Genomic DNA, 16,516 nt, shown 5'->3' with positions numbered 1-16,516 from the left:
TCACAACATGGATGCAAAATAAGGAAATGCAGTTGTTATCTATGGTGCAGGTGTGCATTAGAGACACACCAAAGTGACCTGAAGGTACAAGACACAGCACATGGTGCAATCTTCATTCTCCAAGTATCTGAGTCAAAAACCAGGTGGAACACACCATGACTCTTGTTTCATCCACTCTTGGGGTTTCCTTTGGAAACCAGTGACAGGCACCATGTGTGTGTCACAAGCCAAACCCAGGCAGAGCCAAACCCAAGGCATCCCTCTGGACCTGCTGAGGTGTTCCAAGACCCCAGATTAGCCAGCACCAGAGAGATACTTGCTCATGCCAAATCAAAAAGGATGTCTAGGTGTGACATACATTATCAGACTTGTCACTTCCTTGTCCTGTGCCAGTAGGACATCAGCAGAACATCTTTTCTGTTGAAAGCATTATACTAATTATTTTACAACTGCTTTGTGACTGATGTTCGCTCTGGCCCTTTCTCTCTGATCTGATGGCTCTGACTCACAGTCTCTCTTGGATTTAGCTGCTCTAACTGAAAAGGTAACCCACCTCCACAGTCAGAGGTAATAAATTCTTTAGCCATGACAGAAAAATACATTGATATGATCTCGAATTTAATCACTCATTTCTGCAGTCCTCAGTTCAGGATAACAGAGCAAACTGGTATCAGTGGAAATCAAATTTACATTAGTGCATGTCTATCAGCTGAAACAGTTAGCCATGGACACACCATTCATTTGGCCTCCTCTTCTTTGGGTTAACTACTTCCAGCACCTTAGTAACACAGGCAGCTGAAAACAGTAATATCTCAAACTTCTCCAGAGTGAATCACTGGGGCTTGGGAACTAGAGCCCCTACTTCCCTGAGAGGTAAGATCATGGTGCTGGAAACAGTCTCGTGCCTTCACAGACACTAAGGCTCTGTCTGCATACGGAGACAGGGTTTTCAAATGTGTCCTCCAACCGGTAACACCAACCCTGCTCTAGCACCAGGAATAACGCTGTGAGTCTACTGAAGAATGGCTCATGGCTACTGACATCTTCAGGACTATCCCATGTTAATTATTCAGGTCTGTTGTAAAAAGACACCTGTGGCAACTGGTAGAGTATCTGCACAAATATTACCAGCCTTGAGGCTGAGAAACTGTTAAATAGCCTTAGTAATAGAATGTTAAAACCCTGATGATGAGTGAGCGTGGGTGGAATAATTGTCTGCTCAGAAAGAAGTGCCTTTTTCTCATTCTATTCCTGTAGTTGAATCCTTATCTCCTGGATAAATAAAAACAAACCTCACCAGTTATTATTGTTCTTGTTCACCTTTTGACTCTTGATTAGATTTACCGCGGATACATCCCTCTGGCAATGAAAGTGGAATCAACACATTTCTGATGCACTCCGGTGGAATTCTCACCCCCTTCTCCACCTCAGATGCTCCTTGTTTTCTGAATGCCTGTTAATTACCCATCCTTCTAGCTCATGTCTGAGATACACCTTTCTGAGTGATGACTGGCTCTGATCAACAGATTGTTCTGTATCACTTCCAATTTTTATCTTACCTTTAATCCTCAGCACTTGGAGCCAAACCTGATACCTTTCTGAAGAGAGAAACTCATGGTGATAGCTGCCTCAGTCGGCCTGCTTCTCCTTTCTATATTTTTCAGTGTTTTCCCAGATGAGGCCCCAGGATTATTGCAAACCAGTCCCAGGAAGAAATGCTGCTCAATTAGGCGAAAAGAAACTCGAAGGAAAAAAGGAGTAGAGCCAGCAAATTGCTTGAGATAACAATCTCCCCCCACCCGTGTGTCTCTGTAACTAAGAGGATTAGCTGAACTTTCTGTGTCACACCAAAACTGACAATAAGCAACAGTGACTTCCCCCCGCTGGCACTTGTACCTTCACATGTTTCATTTTCTTGCCCATACTACTGCCTTGCCCCTTGCTGATTGTATGACAAACTTGGGGATGAACATGATGGCTCTTTCCTTTCCTTTAAGATTTATGACTCAAAGCCAAACAAAATCCAACTCGAGTTATTACATGCTCTGTTTCCTCCTAACAACAACTCACTTTTAACAGTATAAGCTAACCAAGGAAACATGGAAATGTGGTCTGCTTGATCTCACCTGATCTATCTGCTGTTTGCCAGAGACGCAAACAGCAGCCTCAGGTCTGCTACTACGGGAGTAAGTGTAAAGACATCCCTGGGGAGCAGGACCAAATCTGCAGAATATATAAAGCAGAAGTCCCATCAAAATTCAAAGTGACTGAGGCTCCATGTAGATACAGCACTGTCAGCAAGGAACTGGATGTTTATTTCAGGTAAACATTTAACATTGTGTGGCAGGGGGACTACCCAGGGTACTTTCGGAGTAAAGGGAACTGTGCTTTAGTAAAGGACTAATAGCTAATTATGGAATCGGCCCCATGTTTCTCTGACAACAGTGTACACATGGTGAAAAGAATGTGGTTTGTGGTTGAAGATGATCAAACATCAAAAATCCAGTTCCTACGGCAAACCAATTCTTTTTTGCTGAGCTGCACAGAACATCACTATAAACCAGGTGAGCGACTCCTTTCCATGAGCCTGCCACAGAACGTGTATGAAGAGAGGAAGTTTGTTCTAAAAGACAAGACAAAGGAGAAGCATTCTCCCATCGAAACACGCTCCCTCCCCTTCTCCACCCTGAGTTTCCACAAAAGACCACAGCAGAAGGTGGTGCAAATGTGGAAGATGAATGTCTGTGATACCTGAAGGGCAGCATGCAGGCACACTGACCAAGTAAGCAGCTGTGCCACAGCAAGAAGGGATACAAAAGCAAGAGCTAGCAGGAGAAGCAGTAATATTTTCACAATGATGTAAAGCAGATACTGATGCTTAAAAAAGGAATGTTGTGAAAAAAGAAATTGGGATGTGGGACTCAGGTGATGGCTACCAGGGTAGGACTGAGGGAAAACATTGGCAAAGTTTTCCAGAAATACTGGGGTTGGGTCATAAAATGCATGGGATTTGCCTGTTTTTGTAAAACGTTTTACTGAATGAGGCATCTGTGTTGCATACCCTCCCGGTGCTACACAACTCCCTGAACCTAAATGAAATGACTGTGGCATTTCTGCCATGTTAAACGGTGCAAGCAGGTACTCTCAGGCCACATAAATTCAGTGAAGTAGTGGTTTGGGGGTCCCTGTACAGCTTTATTTGAGATCAAACGGTATGGTGTTGTGGGGGAAAAATACCTCCAGACAGATTTAGACTTTTACTCCAAAAATCTGTTCAGACCGAAGCATTGTAAAAAATGCCCAGTGTATTGCCATGGGGTAAGACTGCCTTGTCACTCTATAGCAACCTCTGTCTTGCCTATATGGAGCGGCAGCCTTAGTTCAAAGGGATCTAGGTCCATTCTCTTTCCCCATTTACATGAAATGGGACTAGAGTGGAGCGTGGCAGCCTTTTAACAGTGCCCCACAGCACTGCAAGAGTTCTGCCTAGAGAGTGAAGGACACCGTGTCCAATTGAAATTACAGAGGAATTTGGGGTAGGCAGAATGTAATTACACAATTGGAATTTAAACTGTGAAATTAAAAGGAAATATTCAAGGATGAAGGGGCAGAGAGAATCCCTAATCTCCAGCCAGGCTAGGCTGTGTGCCAGAAAAGTCCCTTTCTGAAGAGGGAATAAGCAAAGAGCCTGTCCTGGAAGAAAGGGAGGTAGAGAATAAAGACAATGTTTTCAAAAGCACCCTAACTCCAGCTGTGTGTTTGTTTCATAGGCTATGACTATTCTACAGAAAACCTTGCAGTTGCTAAAAGGCGTCAGATGTGTCCCTCTTGGCCCCCTCTCCGCTGAGGTCAAAACCAATTTGGTTCCTCATGTAAGCAGCACCAGAGCATTCCCCAGGTCTACAGCAGAAAGCGTGCTGTACGACTGGGCAAAAAAAGGAGTTCAGCCTTCTTTTTCATAGAGAACAGAGTTTGTCCTTCTATATGGGGCCTGTCAGAATGCAGGCACTCTTGCTGTAGTATCTGAGCTTTCCCAAGACTTAGTTAATAACCCTCATAAAATATTATATATTTTTAAGGGTTCTCTTGTAATAAGGGGAGGCAGAGAAAACCACTAAAAACAGATCTGTGGCAGCTTTGAGTGGCAACTTGAATCAGACACTTGCAAATCCCACTCCTCAAGAGATCTGAATCAAGTTGTAGGACCCCATTGTTGTCCCTCTCAGGGTAGAGAGACAGGTAAAGATGGGGCCAGCCTTGCGGATCTCTGGGAGAGAAACAACGACAAGATGAACAGGGTCTTTCAATCAAGGACAATGGAGAGATTTGGGGGTTCCTCTTCACAGGCTGCCCAGCCACACATGCAATTGAAACAAGTTACTTAATTTCTCTGCCTCAGCTTACCATTGCTGAAAAAGCACAGTGATAATTTCCTGAATCTCCTAAATTGGTGAATTGTAAGAGGTAATTGATTAAAATTGGAAGATGCTCAGATGCTGCATTGATGACAACCATTGAAATGCATACAAAAAAATGAGCTAGAAAAAGTAAGTGCAGCCAAAGCATCAGGGAGTGAGAAATAGATTGAAAAACCCACCTGAAAAGATAAGTGCCCTCTTAGTGATCACCTCTCCCTTTCCTGAAGATGTGTCAAGGTTCTGAATTATAAGAGGTTTTTTAAATATGAAAATGAAAAGTATGTTTCTTTTCATCTGTGCTCCACATTTTATATCAAAAAAAGCAGTTAGCTGCACCTGGGAGGGGCAGGGTATTACGAGATGGTACAACTTTCCTGCTACAATTTCATTAGCTGGGAGATTCAGAGGATCAGCAACAAGTCTCAGAAAGAAGAGATTTGGGGTCATCCTTTCTCTGATCCAGAGATAACAGAAGAGGGACAGAAACAGAGCTAGAGAGCAAGCTGGTCAAAGGCAGCCAGAGGAGTGTGTAGGGGAAGGGAGCAGAGCATAATACTGGAAAGAGACTGTTCTGGTGGATCCCAAGCCTTCAGGGGTGAGGGTGGGCTGTCTCCTCCACGCTGGGGAACACGAGGGTGGGGAGAAACACAGGAGAGAAAGGAAAAACAGCTTTGTGGTTTAAAGTACTGAACTGCACAGCCTCAGAGCACCTAGGCCCAGGTCTGAGACCCACTAATGTCTGCTGTGATGCTGGAGGAACTATGCATGGTCTTTATATTGCTTTTCTTCACTTCTCAATCAAGGAGCTACTAACCCTGTTTTTCCCTTGTTCTTTGCCTGCCATCTCTCTAAATTGCAAGCTTTTTGAGACATGGACTGTCTTTTGCTGTTCATATCGATAGCATGTTCAGAAAATGAGACTGTAACCTCTGTAACTATTACAGAGACTGTAACACAGAGACTGCCAGTCTCTCTGGCAGGGTGTGGATTGCACATGAAAAATGGTAAACAGAGACATAAAGGTAAGTTTAATTAAAGGTGAGACAAGGTGAGACAATCTGAGCAGTCTGAAAGTGAAAGGAATAGAGAGGTTTTGGGGAGGTATGCACAAAAGGATAAGGGACAAAGAACAACTGTTTTGAGGCAGAAGCCTCCACTGCAGTATCTGGAGGGCCAAAGAGAAAGCTGAACCAAACAGGACTCTAGAAACAGGGTCTCCTTGAGGAGAGAAATCTGATGTGAAGAAAACACGATAGAAGGGGCAGTGTGAGAAAAGCAGCACCTGGGACTCACATCTGAGGGGCACAGTGGAACTGGAGCAGAGCAGATAAGTTTGCTCTTAATTTTAATTTTTCTATACACTAGAGCTGTGTGTAGAAAAGGGCAATTTCCTTCCCAATGTTCTTTTTGCTTAAATACTGCAATTTCTGTTTCTTTTGCCCCCTGCCTTCCCACCTTGTGCTTCTTCTGTCTCCTACCTCCCCACCTCAAAAAAAAATTTGTCTCTGAAACACTACTGAATTAATTCTAGCAGGAGATAGAAATTTCAGAAGGTAATATAGCAATCGTAGAAAATTTGGGGTTACAGGTACAAGTAGAGCAGGCCAAGGAGGGCTAGGAATTAGGAGGTATCTGGATCAAAATCAAAGCAATGGACACAGATACACTGCAGAGCTTTAAAAGATCCTGAAATACTACTTCTTCCCTTTATGAGTGTGTTGATTTTGAACACGGTATTGCTTTTCACTGCCAGAAAATATTTTTAAAGCAAAATCGCTGCAAGAGGTGATTCTCAAGGCTGACAAGTCCAGTCAGAGAACAGAAACATGGGAGTCCCTCAAGGCGCTCGCTGTTTTGGGCTCTGTTTCAGCAGAGCATGTAAGCCCATTCTTAACCACCGGTGTGAGCCCAGCCTTGCTGATTGCAGCCAAACAATTCAGTTTCCCACTTAAGTCTTTTTGTGAAATGAATTCAGAGCGCTCAGCTTCTCGTAGGACTAAGCTTCGTATCATCTTTGGTTCCAATAATCTCAAACTTCAAGTGTTGCCAGCAAGTTGCTCATGAGTAAGGCACCAGTCAGGCACTATGTGGCAAGTAACATCAAATAATAAGTTTGCAGAAATTGCAAGCTGTTTGCAGACTACTCACAACTGAAATAGAGCTAAAATTTACCTGATAAATTATTCATCACTAATGATTTGGCCAGCTTTCCTGGATATATAGCCACAGGGATGTATGACACCTTGGGGAAGGCATCAGATAGAGATGCATTCAAAGTAAACTAGAGAAGAGGATGCAGACATAGGTCCAGAGCAATCTTTAAAGACAGAGGAGAACAGCTATGTGGCCAAACAGAATGAAGTTCTCTTTATAGTTGGTTAATTACAAAAACACAGAACAGGTTAGGAACTACCAGAAAAAAACCCACAAAGTAGTAACGATTTGTTTTCAGGCAGCTTTTCTTCGGTAGCTGTGGGTTCCAGCTCACTGTGCAGAAGCTGAGCAAGAGCAAAGGCTAAATCAGGTGTGGTTAATGGGAGCAAATTCTCCCCAGTGAGAAGCTGCTGCTATCAGGGAGGAGGTTACTAGGAAATAGCATGCAGGACTGAGAGGAGTCTATGGATGAGATGGGAAGATACAGGAGAGAATATTCTGCGTAGGCAGGATTAGAGCTATGCAGAGTCTTAATCTCAGCAGTCCTTTCTCTACACCTTTATCTGTCATGGTGCAGCCACTGTGTGCTGCAGTGCTGGTATAACCTGGCCATAAAACTGGATTAACTGGCCCGCGAGGATCATGGCTGAACAGAAGAGGAGCACGACAATATGCCTTTGTTTACACGTTCACTTCTGTGAGTGAAGCACAAATCTTTGTGAGACAAAGTGCTTAATTACTACTATGGAATATCACCAAACGAATGTGCAAAAATAGAATTAGTGTTAGAAGAAGACTTTTGCTCTTTCATAGTTCAGTCCATTTCTACTCATGTTTTCTGCAGTATCAAGAGGTTATTTTTTATTATGGAAAAAAATACCATTACTAGAGGAATTTCTTTTTAAATAAAAATATCAAAATTACCTTTCTGATTCAGCCCTTGGAGAGAAACCTTGCTGTCTCCCTCCTTCAGCCTTCCTTTTCAGCTCTTCCCTACCAATAAAAAAATCTAGTGACTGCCTCTGATACGACTTGTAATTTCTTCAGCAACAGCATGCAAGAACGGATCCTTGCCAGCTTCTCTTATCCCACAAGGTTTTGAGCCCCAGAAGAAAATCTGTCTTGGACTCTGACCCATTGAAATTAATGACTCTTGGAAAACGTTGAGACTGAGTCCTTAATTAATGCCATTCTATACCACTTTCTGTTTCTTCTTTTTATGGATGTACATTACAAAGCTCAGGGATAACATGTAACTATGCAATATTAAGAATGTAAGCAAGTTATATTTTTACTCTGCCAAATCTGTTGAGAATCAGCAAAGTTTTGCCACTCTGCCTGTTTAGCTGATCGCTTGTCCTGATTTGGAAGTTCTCAATCTAAAGCTAATTTTGTTGGTCCCTCCAGTCTCTGTTCACTCCCTTTTAACAAGGAAGGCATGAAGCCCGACTCTCCCTTCCTCTCAGGTTAGTCAAATTTAATGTGGAAAGTGGGAGAGGATAAAGTATTTGTTTGGGAAAGACACCCCAGGAGCCTTGCAGTGCCCAGAACGAGGGAGCACGTTAGAGTGGGTTTCTTAACAGAGAAATCACTTCCTTGCAATTGCTCTTTTCTGAAGGAAAACCTGACCACCACTCACGCACCCTCCTCCACGGACAACTGCAGGTTCTGTTATTTCATTTTCTCCGTATTCAATTCCTTTTTATTCATAGGGGATTAATTTTGCTGGGAGCTTGTGAAGTACCTGTCGTGCCGGTGCAGTTACGACAGGTATTTTCACACCACCGCTCGCCGATACAGTTCTTCTCGAAATGCCCTTTCAGCCTAACGGCCACACGCCAAGGTGTTCTCATCTAGTTGCCTCTCTCTCACTACCACCATTAACTATTTGCGCTCCTCCCCGCCGCTCCAGCGGCTGAGCGGTTAACTCAGGCTGTACGAGCCAGGGCTGGAAATGCCCACTTTGGCTGGCAGCGGCTCCTCCCCGCCGCCGTTAACCCGTAGCGGCCTTGGCTCCGCCGAGCAGCCCCCGCCGCCACAGAGGGCACCCCCCGCCCCACCCCGCTCAGCCAGCGGCAGCCGTTAGGCGGGACTCTGTGTGTGTGTGGATGGGGGGTGTGGGTCAGGCCGCCCTGTCCCCCCCCACCCTGCGCCACAGCCCGGGGGGCGCCGCCCGCCCCGCTGCCGCCAGGGGAGCCCCAGTGCGCAAGCGCCCGCGCCCGCGCCCCCCCCCCCAAAGCACAGCGGGCCCGCGGGGGGGGAGGTGTCAGCTGAAAGGCTGTTGCGCGCGGCCCGACGGTTTTACACGTTAACGAGCCCTCGGCCAGAGGTGACGGGAAGGCGCCTGCGCGGGGCCGCGCGAATCCCGCCCGAGGGGCGGGGGGGGGGGGGGGGGGAGAGCGAGTCCCGTCGCTCAGCGCATGCGTGGCCTCGCGCCGGCCGGGCGAGAGGGCGGGGGGGGGAGGAGAGAGGCGAGGGGAGGCTGCGCAGGCGCAGAGCGGGGCCGCGGCGCGGTGGATTAGCGCAGGCGCAGTGGGGCGGCGGGGGGAGGGGGCGCGCGGCGGGGGGAGGGGAGGGGGGAGGAGGAGGAGGAGGAGGAGGAGGAGGAGGAGGGGAGGAGGGAGGGGGGGGGCCGGGAGCGAGGGAGGGTTTATCGGGCGGCCGATTTTGGTTAAAATATTCAAAATGGCGGACGGAGGAGCAGCGAGTCAAGATGAGAGTTCGGCGGCGGCGGTGGCGGCAGCGGCAGGTAATCATTACTGCATTTTACATATTCATATTCATACTCGCACACGCGGCCCCCCCGCCGCCCGCCCGCCCCGCTTAGCATAATTTATTAGTACTCAGGATTATTATAATTAACGGCACAGGAGGGAGCGGGGAGGGGGGGGAGAAGGAAAGCAGCCTCCCCGTGCGGGGAGACACACACACACACACACGCTCCCTCCCTCCCTCCCTCGCCCGCCCGCTCCCTCACACGGAGCCGCACTCGCACCCGCCCGCACGCCGGGGCACCGGCGCCGGGGCAGGCAGCGGGGCGATGGGGGGCGGCGGCGCGGGCAGCGGCGGCGGCGCAACGGCGAGGCGGCGGGGTCGGGGTGGGGAGTCGGCGGCGGCGGCGGGGGGGTGGGGGGAAGCCGGGGCGGGGGGGGGGGGAAGGCATCCCCGCACCCAAAAGCGGTCGGAGGTGGCTCGCCGCCACCCCGCCGGGCTCCCCCCCGGCCCGCACGCCCACAATAAAAGCCGCTTTACATATTCATGGATGGGGGGTGGGGGGTGGCGGGGGGATGCTGCTGGAGCGGTCCCGGTGGGGGCCGCGGGAGGGGGCACGGCCCGCCGGGGCTGGGGGGACGCGGGCGGCCCCCCGAGGGGGGCAGGATCCCCCCGCCGACACGGTGGCGGCAGGACGGAGGGCGACGGGGGTGCTGGCCCCGCGGTGGGGCTGGGTGAGGGTGAAAGGCTTGGTTTCCTCATCTCTCGTTCCCCCCAGCCCTCCCCCGCATTCCCCCCCAGCCAGGGTTATTTCCCCAGAGCCTGGGGCCTGCAGGCATAAGGGTGGATGGGTGCGGATGGCCTCGGGGAGGGGTAGGAGGAGAGCGTGGTTTGGCTTTTTATTTAAAGCTCCCCTCCTCCTCCGCCCCAAAGGGCACGTTCAATGTGGGGTGACTCCGGGGGTGTGCGGGCAGAGTTTCTCCGTGCCCCTCTCCGATGGGGGAGGCCGCGTGTTTGCGCCCTCGAAGGCTGGATTTGCCCCGGTGGTGTTTGCCCTCCTCCTCCATTGCCCTCCTGCCTCCGCAGCCCCGAGGGCTTGGGGGGAGCCGGGTGCTGCAGCCCCCCTGGGTGGCGAGCCCCGGGCCCGCGTCCCCTGGCCCTAGGTTCCGGGGTAGGGGCGGGTGATGGTGCCGGCAGCCCCGGTGGGCTGGCACTGGGGGTGCGGGTCCCGTCCCTCTCCCTCGCTCTCTCTCTCTCCCTCTCCTTCTCATTTGAATAATGTCTAATTCGGGGAGGTTTATATTATTGAAATGGCCGCCTGGCTTTCCCCGCCTCTCATGTTTAGTAATTCAGACCTTTAATAACAGCCACTCAGAGCCCAACGCCGTGTTTATATTTTACATTCGCCCCATGTGCTTTTGTGGTTCAATATGATTCTTCTTTCTCGCTCTCTCGCTTTTTTTTTAAATTTTCTTGGCAACCCACAGGGCCCCGAGATCAAACCCAGGCTGTGTGAGGAGAGGAGGGGGGAGAGCTAGGCCCTGGCTCCTCTGGCAGGCGCCTAGGCCTCACTCTGCTGCTTGATTTATTTACTAATAACCAAAATGACCCCCCCATCTCCACTCCACCCCTGCCAGCAAAAACAAAACCCTCCTGGGGCTTGAGCAGCATCAGATCTGCTCATAGATTCTCAAACACTCATGTCTTTTAAATAAGGAGCTTATTTTTAATTTATAGCAACTCAAGACTGTAAAGCTGTTTCTTTCATATCTGCTTTTCAGAGCTTGGGCATTTTTGGTCCCTTTGTCCTTGATTCTTTTCCTTAAAGGAGAGTTGCTTCTAATTTATGTTTTCTGGCACTGAGAGAGCTATAGAAGACACACTCAAAATCTGAACAGCTTTCCTCCTCCCTCTGAACACAAACAGAATTGAATACATTGAAGATAATCTTATTCACCTTCCTTTTGCTTAATGTGGATGCAGTTTAACAGTGCAGTGTGTCAGATGCTTTTGTCGCTGCTTGTATCTGACTGTTCTGGGTTGTTTTTTTTTTTTCTTTCATTTAGATTTGGCTCTCAAGACGGAAGATACTACTAGGGAGTACAGGGTCTAGAAAGGAAGATAAGTTCTCTGTGATTCTGTCATAAGAACACCAAGTTAAAATTGAAATTAATCCTTAAATTGTCTGGAGTAATTCAGTTTTAAACCAGATATTAGTTGTCTTAAAAAGAAAACAAATGGACTACTTTATTAGAAAGAGGCAGTAATTTAAAAAAAAATATTTATGGAGGGATGGGTTTCAGATAAAACTGTACATTTTCATTAGTGACCATTGTTTTCACCCTGTGAAGAAAAAGGACCTAACAGCAGGGTACTTCAAAGTAGCAGTGCCAGATTAGCATGTAAACATCTTTGAAACACGACTGGGAAGAGAGTTCACATACATATGCAGACAACATATTTTGTAGTTTGGTTCTAAATTTGATTTGTCACAAAATACTACGCTGCAGCTAATGAAAAGCATTTTGATTTAAAAAATAACGACTCAGATTATTTATCCTTTTTCTTCACCCTTGGTGAAGACAGGCCTTGAATACTAGAAGAAAAAAAATCTGTAGAAGCAGTAATGAGACTGTTCAGGTGACTGACTGTTTCACAGACCAGCAGCACAAGGCTGGCTGGACAAAAAGCAGTAATATGATTTCATGCCTTAAATAGCATATGTTTTTGCACTCGCTTCACAAGATGTGGTCAAGCCGATGATGTCATTGGCCAGAGGACAAGGTGCAGTTAATTTGATTTATTGACCTGGGGTGAGGTGTAGCACTGAAACCTTCTCATAGGGAAACCATTTATCTGAGGACAATTTCCTTTATAGCAGCAATTTAACCACTGCTGAGACTGTAGATATTTTATCCAGCATGATAAAAATGTACATTGCATCTTGCAAACAAAATTTCTTTGTCACTGACGTTTTAGTAATTTTTATAGAATGGAATACTGGACAGTGGCCTTGTGCAGTCTTATGACCGAGCTGGGGTTTATAACTCTTGAATTCAGGTATTTACATGCCAAAATACAGATGTATTTCTCTCAAACATATATTTGTGTGCCTGTGTTGTAGCTTAAACTTTTACTGGAACGTGATGCGGATAGAGATGTGTCTTCACCGGTGAAGGCCATAGGCAACATGTTAGTGGGAAGCCCCTTTCCCCAAATCCTGGTGTCATCTTCACTTGTCAGAAGGTGCTGAGACTAATGCGTGGGTATTACTCCTCAGTCTTGAGTAAGGACTTTTATGTTAGTTTAACACTGGTAGGTGTCAGATTGTAAGCCACTTCTTGGACCTTCTCTATCAGTGGTGGGTGGGAGAGTAAAAGAAATGTTTTTTCTTCCATATGGACTACCTGGCTGTGGTGAGAGTGGGGGGTTGTGCTACTGTTGCAGTGCTTTCTAATTCTTACCAGGGGAACACGTTCTCCTATTTTGGCTGTCCTTTCAGCTTTTGGGGACAGAAGGAAGAAGGCTTCTCCTCCTCATGAAATAGTTCCACTGCCTGATTACCTCTACTCAGTTATCAAGGTGGCTCTGCCTCCTTATTATTTTATTTTCTGTTTTCTTTTTTCAAAACTGACTAGTCTAACAGCTGGTTGGAAAATAGGCTAAGTTATGGCAGTAGCCATGCTGCTGCATGTGGAACAGAATTGGGAAGGTGTGTGTCAGTATGGTGATCTCGCAGATAGAGGAGCTAGAGCTTACTCCTTGCTTCCTAGAAGGAAGAGGGAAGTCTGAGCTTCTCACTCTGTCATTTTAAGAGGAAAAAAATCTCAGGTTTGCTGTCACTAACAGTTTCTCAAAGATTAGCCTGCAGTAATAACTCAAGCAAGTATATGTTAATACTGACTTCCTGATGCTGAACATGGATAGCTTCAGAATGCTTGTCCTAGCAAGTAATGGTGATGATGGCTGGAGTTGCCTCACTTGACAGAATCAGTGAGGTAGCCTTCAACTCAGTCTGTCCGTTAAACCTAGGAAGCACCAACATAATCTGTGTTAGGAGTATCTTATGTGGTGTGAAGGAGCGTTGTTCCTGCGTCTGCTCGCTCGTTATAAGAATGAGATTTTGAACACCGTTGTCAGATAATAGCTGTCAAATTTCAAGTGGTAAATCCCACACTGAGTTGCACATTTTTGCTGTTTATGTTCAGATGTGTGAGGATGCAGAGAATTTTGGGGTAAATGTTTTTTCTGTCCTGTCCAGAATGTTTTTGACTGACCTGTCCATCCAGCTTCTTTCTGTTAAATAGTGTTTATCTCCTCTGTAGACATGCTGGTTTTCTCTCCCGGTTCTCTGGCAAATTTGCAGTAGTTTTTCATAGAATGCAGTAAGTTTTCATTTGCTTTCTGCAAATTTTGGCTCCTGTGGAGTTCAAGACTTCAGAACAGATTACAGCATTTTTAATGTGCAAATCTAGCCAGTTAATTTTCTCACCTTTTTTCCAGCATTATTTTCTATTCTCAGTGAACTGTTGTTGCCCTTAGGACAATAATCTTGATACTGATATTTTATACAGCTGAGAATTAAGCAGCCTCTGCTACTTGCACTTACAGCTTTATTATTTCTATCTTGAGAGAATCAGTGACAGTCGTGGCAAATGATTGTCTTCTATGACATATGTGTTTTCAGTCTGTGTGACAAAGCTGTTGTCAAAAGAAGGTGTTGAACAAAATTAAGTATGACTTGTGTCCCAAATGTGATATGCTTGGTTTCCGTGCTTAAGCTAGTATGTGAATGAAAGACTATCTCATGTTGCTGGATAGACTTACAGTGCTGGCTGTTTACTACTGCAGAGATTTGCTTCTGTGTTAACAAATTTTCCCATCACTTTTCGTAATGTGCTACATTGTTATACAGGGCAAGTTAAGCGTGGGATTTGTTGGACTGAGCGTGGGAGATAAATTTAAGGAAAGATCCTGGTCTTGGTTAGTGTGTATTAAGTAATTGCTTGTATTCACTTGAAACTGTTTGACAATTGCTAATCTGAGTAAAAACATATACATAGGTGTATTTTCCTTCCTATAGTTCTTTGCATTAAATTTATTGAATTGTGTGAATAGGCCCTCATGCTGCTGCTCGTGCACTTATTTTCATCTGTCGAAAAGGAAATAATTACTTAAAATCTCAGTATTATTCCTTTTCCTAGTTTCTTATTTCACTACTAGCTAGGAAATACCCACATTTGTGAACATAACTGTATTGTAAATTATGAGCTCTATAGTGTATTACAAAGTATTTTGCAAAAGGAATTTTTAAATATACTGCTACTGGCTAATTGAAGTAGTTTAGGGTTAATAAACAAGACAGTTGAGTGGTGAAGTGTTGGTTTGCTATAGAGGATTTACTGGGTTCCAACCCCGAGTTTGTCCCCTGTTTTGCTTGCTTTGCTGTTCTGGGCTGAATCTGTGTAGTGGTAATTTTAGAGCACATTTTCACAGGGGGTGTTGCTGGGGGAATAGTTAGCTAGTGTTTTGTAGTATTTCTGAAGGTAAGAGTACTGTGCTGATTCTGCTCTTACATGTGATCATCCAAGCCTGTGCCAGGGTAAACTTTGCTTAGGATGTTTCAGTGCTGGTCCTGTTCGTGTACTCTCATCGGTGATGAAGGCCTCCTGTTGTAAAGGCACAGATTACTGTCAATTCTAACTACAGTGTGATGCAGATCTGCTGTAGGGTATGCAGTTCAATGACAGTTTAAATCAGCTGGAGCCTGTCCTCATCTCCCTGTGTGTTCCTGCCCCTTTCTCTGCACTGGTGCATGTGCTTGCCTGATTCCTTTGCTGAGCTAGCTCAGGGAATTAAATTGGGAGAAAACAAGCTTTGCCAAAAATAATGAATAGTTTTTTTGTTGGTTTAGCTCTCTGAACTGGATTACAATGAGATTAGGCAAGTAGCAGTACCAATCAAGGAGGGGAACAAGAAGCACATGTGCTGACCCAAGTCTTCTCATAATTTCATTCTCTCTGATGGCTTTCCTACTGGTCTAAATGGGGAGTCAGGCTCTCAGCCATGTGATTCTACTACTTAATTGGCACCTGTCCTAGCACTTAACTGGTTTCCAGGATGCTCTAGTTTAACTTGATAACCTGGTGGAAAACTAGCCCCAGATCATTTTAGCTCTCTGGTTTGTGAGTTGAAGTTGGCTCAACAAAGGCCTTCAAGTGCAAGAGAGAGGGTAGAACCATATGAGTGAAAGTGGAGGAAGGGGCAGGAAAGAAGAGAAATTAAGTTTACTGTTTTCAAAAGCAGCAGCAAGCATTCTGCTTAGCTTAGTTGTATTTTATGGCCTTGTGTTTAGATTGATATAAACCACTGTGAAACCACAGCTGATTGAGCTGATGAACCCAAGTTGATCTAAATGGTACTGGCCCAAGGGAGGTGGTAGGAATGTATAGCCAATGGCACTATGCTGGACCTCCTATTCTAGCAGCAGGCTGTACCTAAATCACTGAAGCCAGTGATGAAACAGCACCTGAGTAAAAGAGTAGCTTAGAAACCAATAGATGCTCAAAATTTGGCGTGGTTTGTGCTGTCCTAGGTATGACTGCAGTAATGATAGCCACGACAGAAACTCTTAAATAAAAATTGTGGATAAGACCTTTAAGTGGATCCCATTATTTTAGTGTTGCTTACAGTGAGACGCTTCTCTAAAAGGGGCTGTGGCTTAAAAGGACATATTGGCAAAAGTACTTGGGAAATTACAGACACTGTTACTTCTCCTAAATTTTGGACTGATATCCCTGTAAAGTAACCTTTTTTTAAAAAAGAAAAAAAACCCACACAAAACAACAAACCCAAACCACAAAAACCCCAAGCATAACTGCTTCAGCCATTTAACAGGATCACTCTGAGATAGACTTATCTTTTCTATAAATCATGATATTGTGACAAGGAACCTTTTGCTCATCATTACTTCTATTTTTTTCTTCTCAGAAATAAGATTTGGCTCTATAGGGATGAAGTAGCATATATAACATGTTTGACACTGTATGACAGGGCATGAAGTTTTGGAAAAGGACAATATGAAGAGCTAAGTTACTAAAATAGTAAATACGGTTGAGGACTTAAAAATAAATGTAGAAACCCCTGTTGAATCAGGCTGGAGATAGCGCTTCTTTTTTTCCCCCTTTAAGGGCTGGTAGGAATCACCATCCTTTTTGCAGTGAGCTCCTTTG

The 16,516-nt window shown here is 45.8% G+C and overlaps 1 protein-coding gene across 2 annotated transcripts in view; it reads left to right on the top strand.

Annotated features, from left to right (window-relative positions):
* The first annotated feature begins 9,265 nt into the window (after nucleotides 1-9,265).
* POU2F1 (POU class 2 homeobox 1) overlaps nucleotides 9,266-16,516 on the top strand; it is a 108,328-nt gene continuing 101,077 nt past the window's right edge. For both annotated transcript variants that reach the window (XM_074900225.1, XM_074900216.1), the window contains exon 1: nucleotides 9,266-9,321. The gene's annotated coding sequence lies outside the window, so the exon portion shown is untranslated. The remainder of the gene's footprint in view (nucleotides 9,322-16,516) is intronic.

Source organism: Athene noctua, chromosome 1 (assembly GCF_965140245.1).
Source record: "Athene noctua chromosome 1, bAthNoc1.hap1.1, whole genome shotgun sequence".
In the NCBI taxonomy this organism is placed as follows: domain Eukaryota; kingdom Metazoa; phylum Chordata; class Aves; order Strigiformes; family Strigidae; genus Athene; species Athene noctua.
Note: the sequence above shows the minus strand (reverse complement) of the source record. Positions and strands in the feature narration are given on the sequence as shown.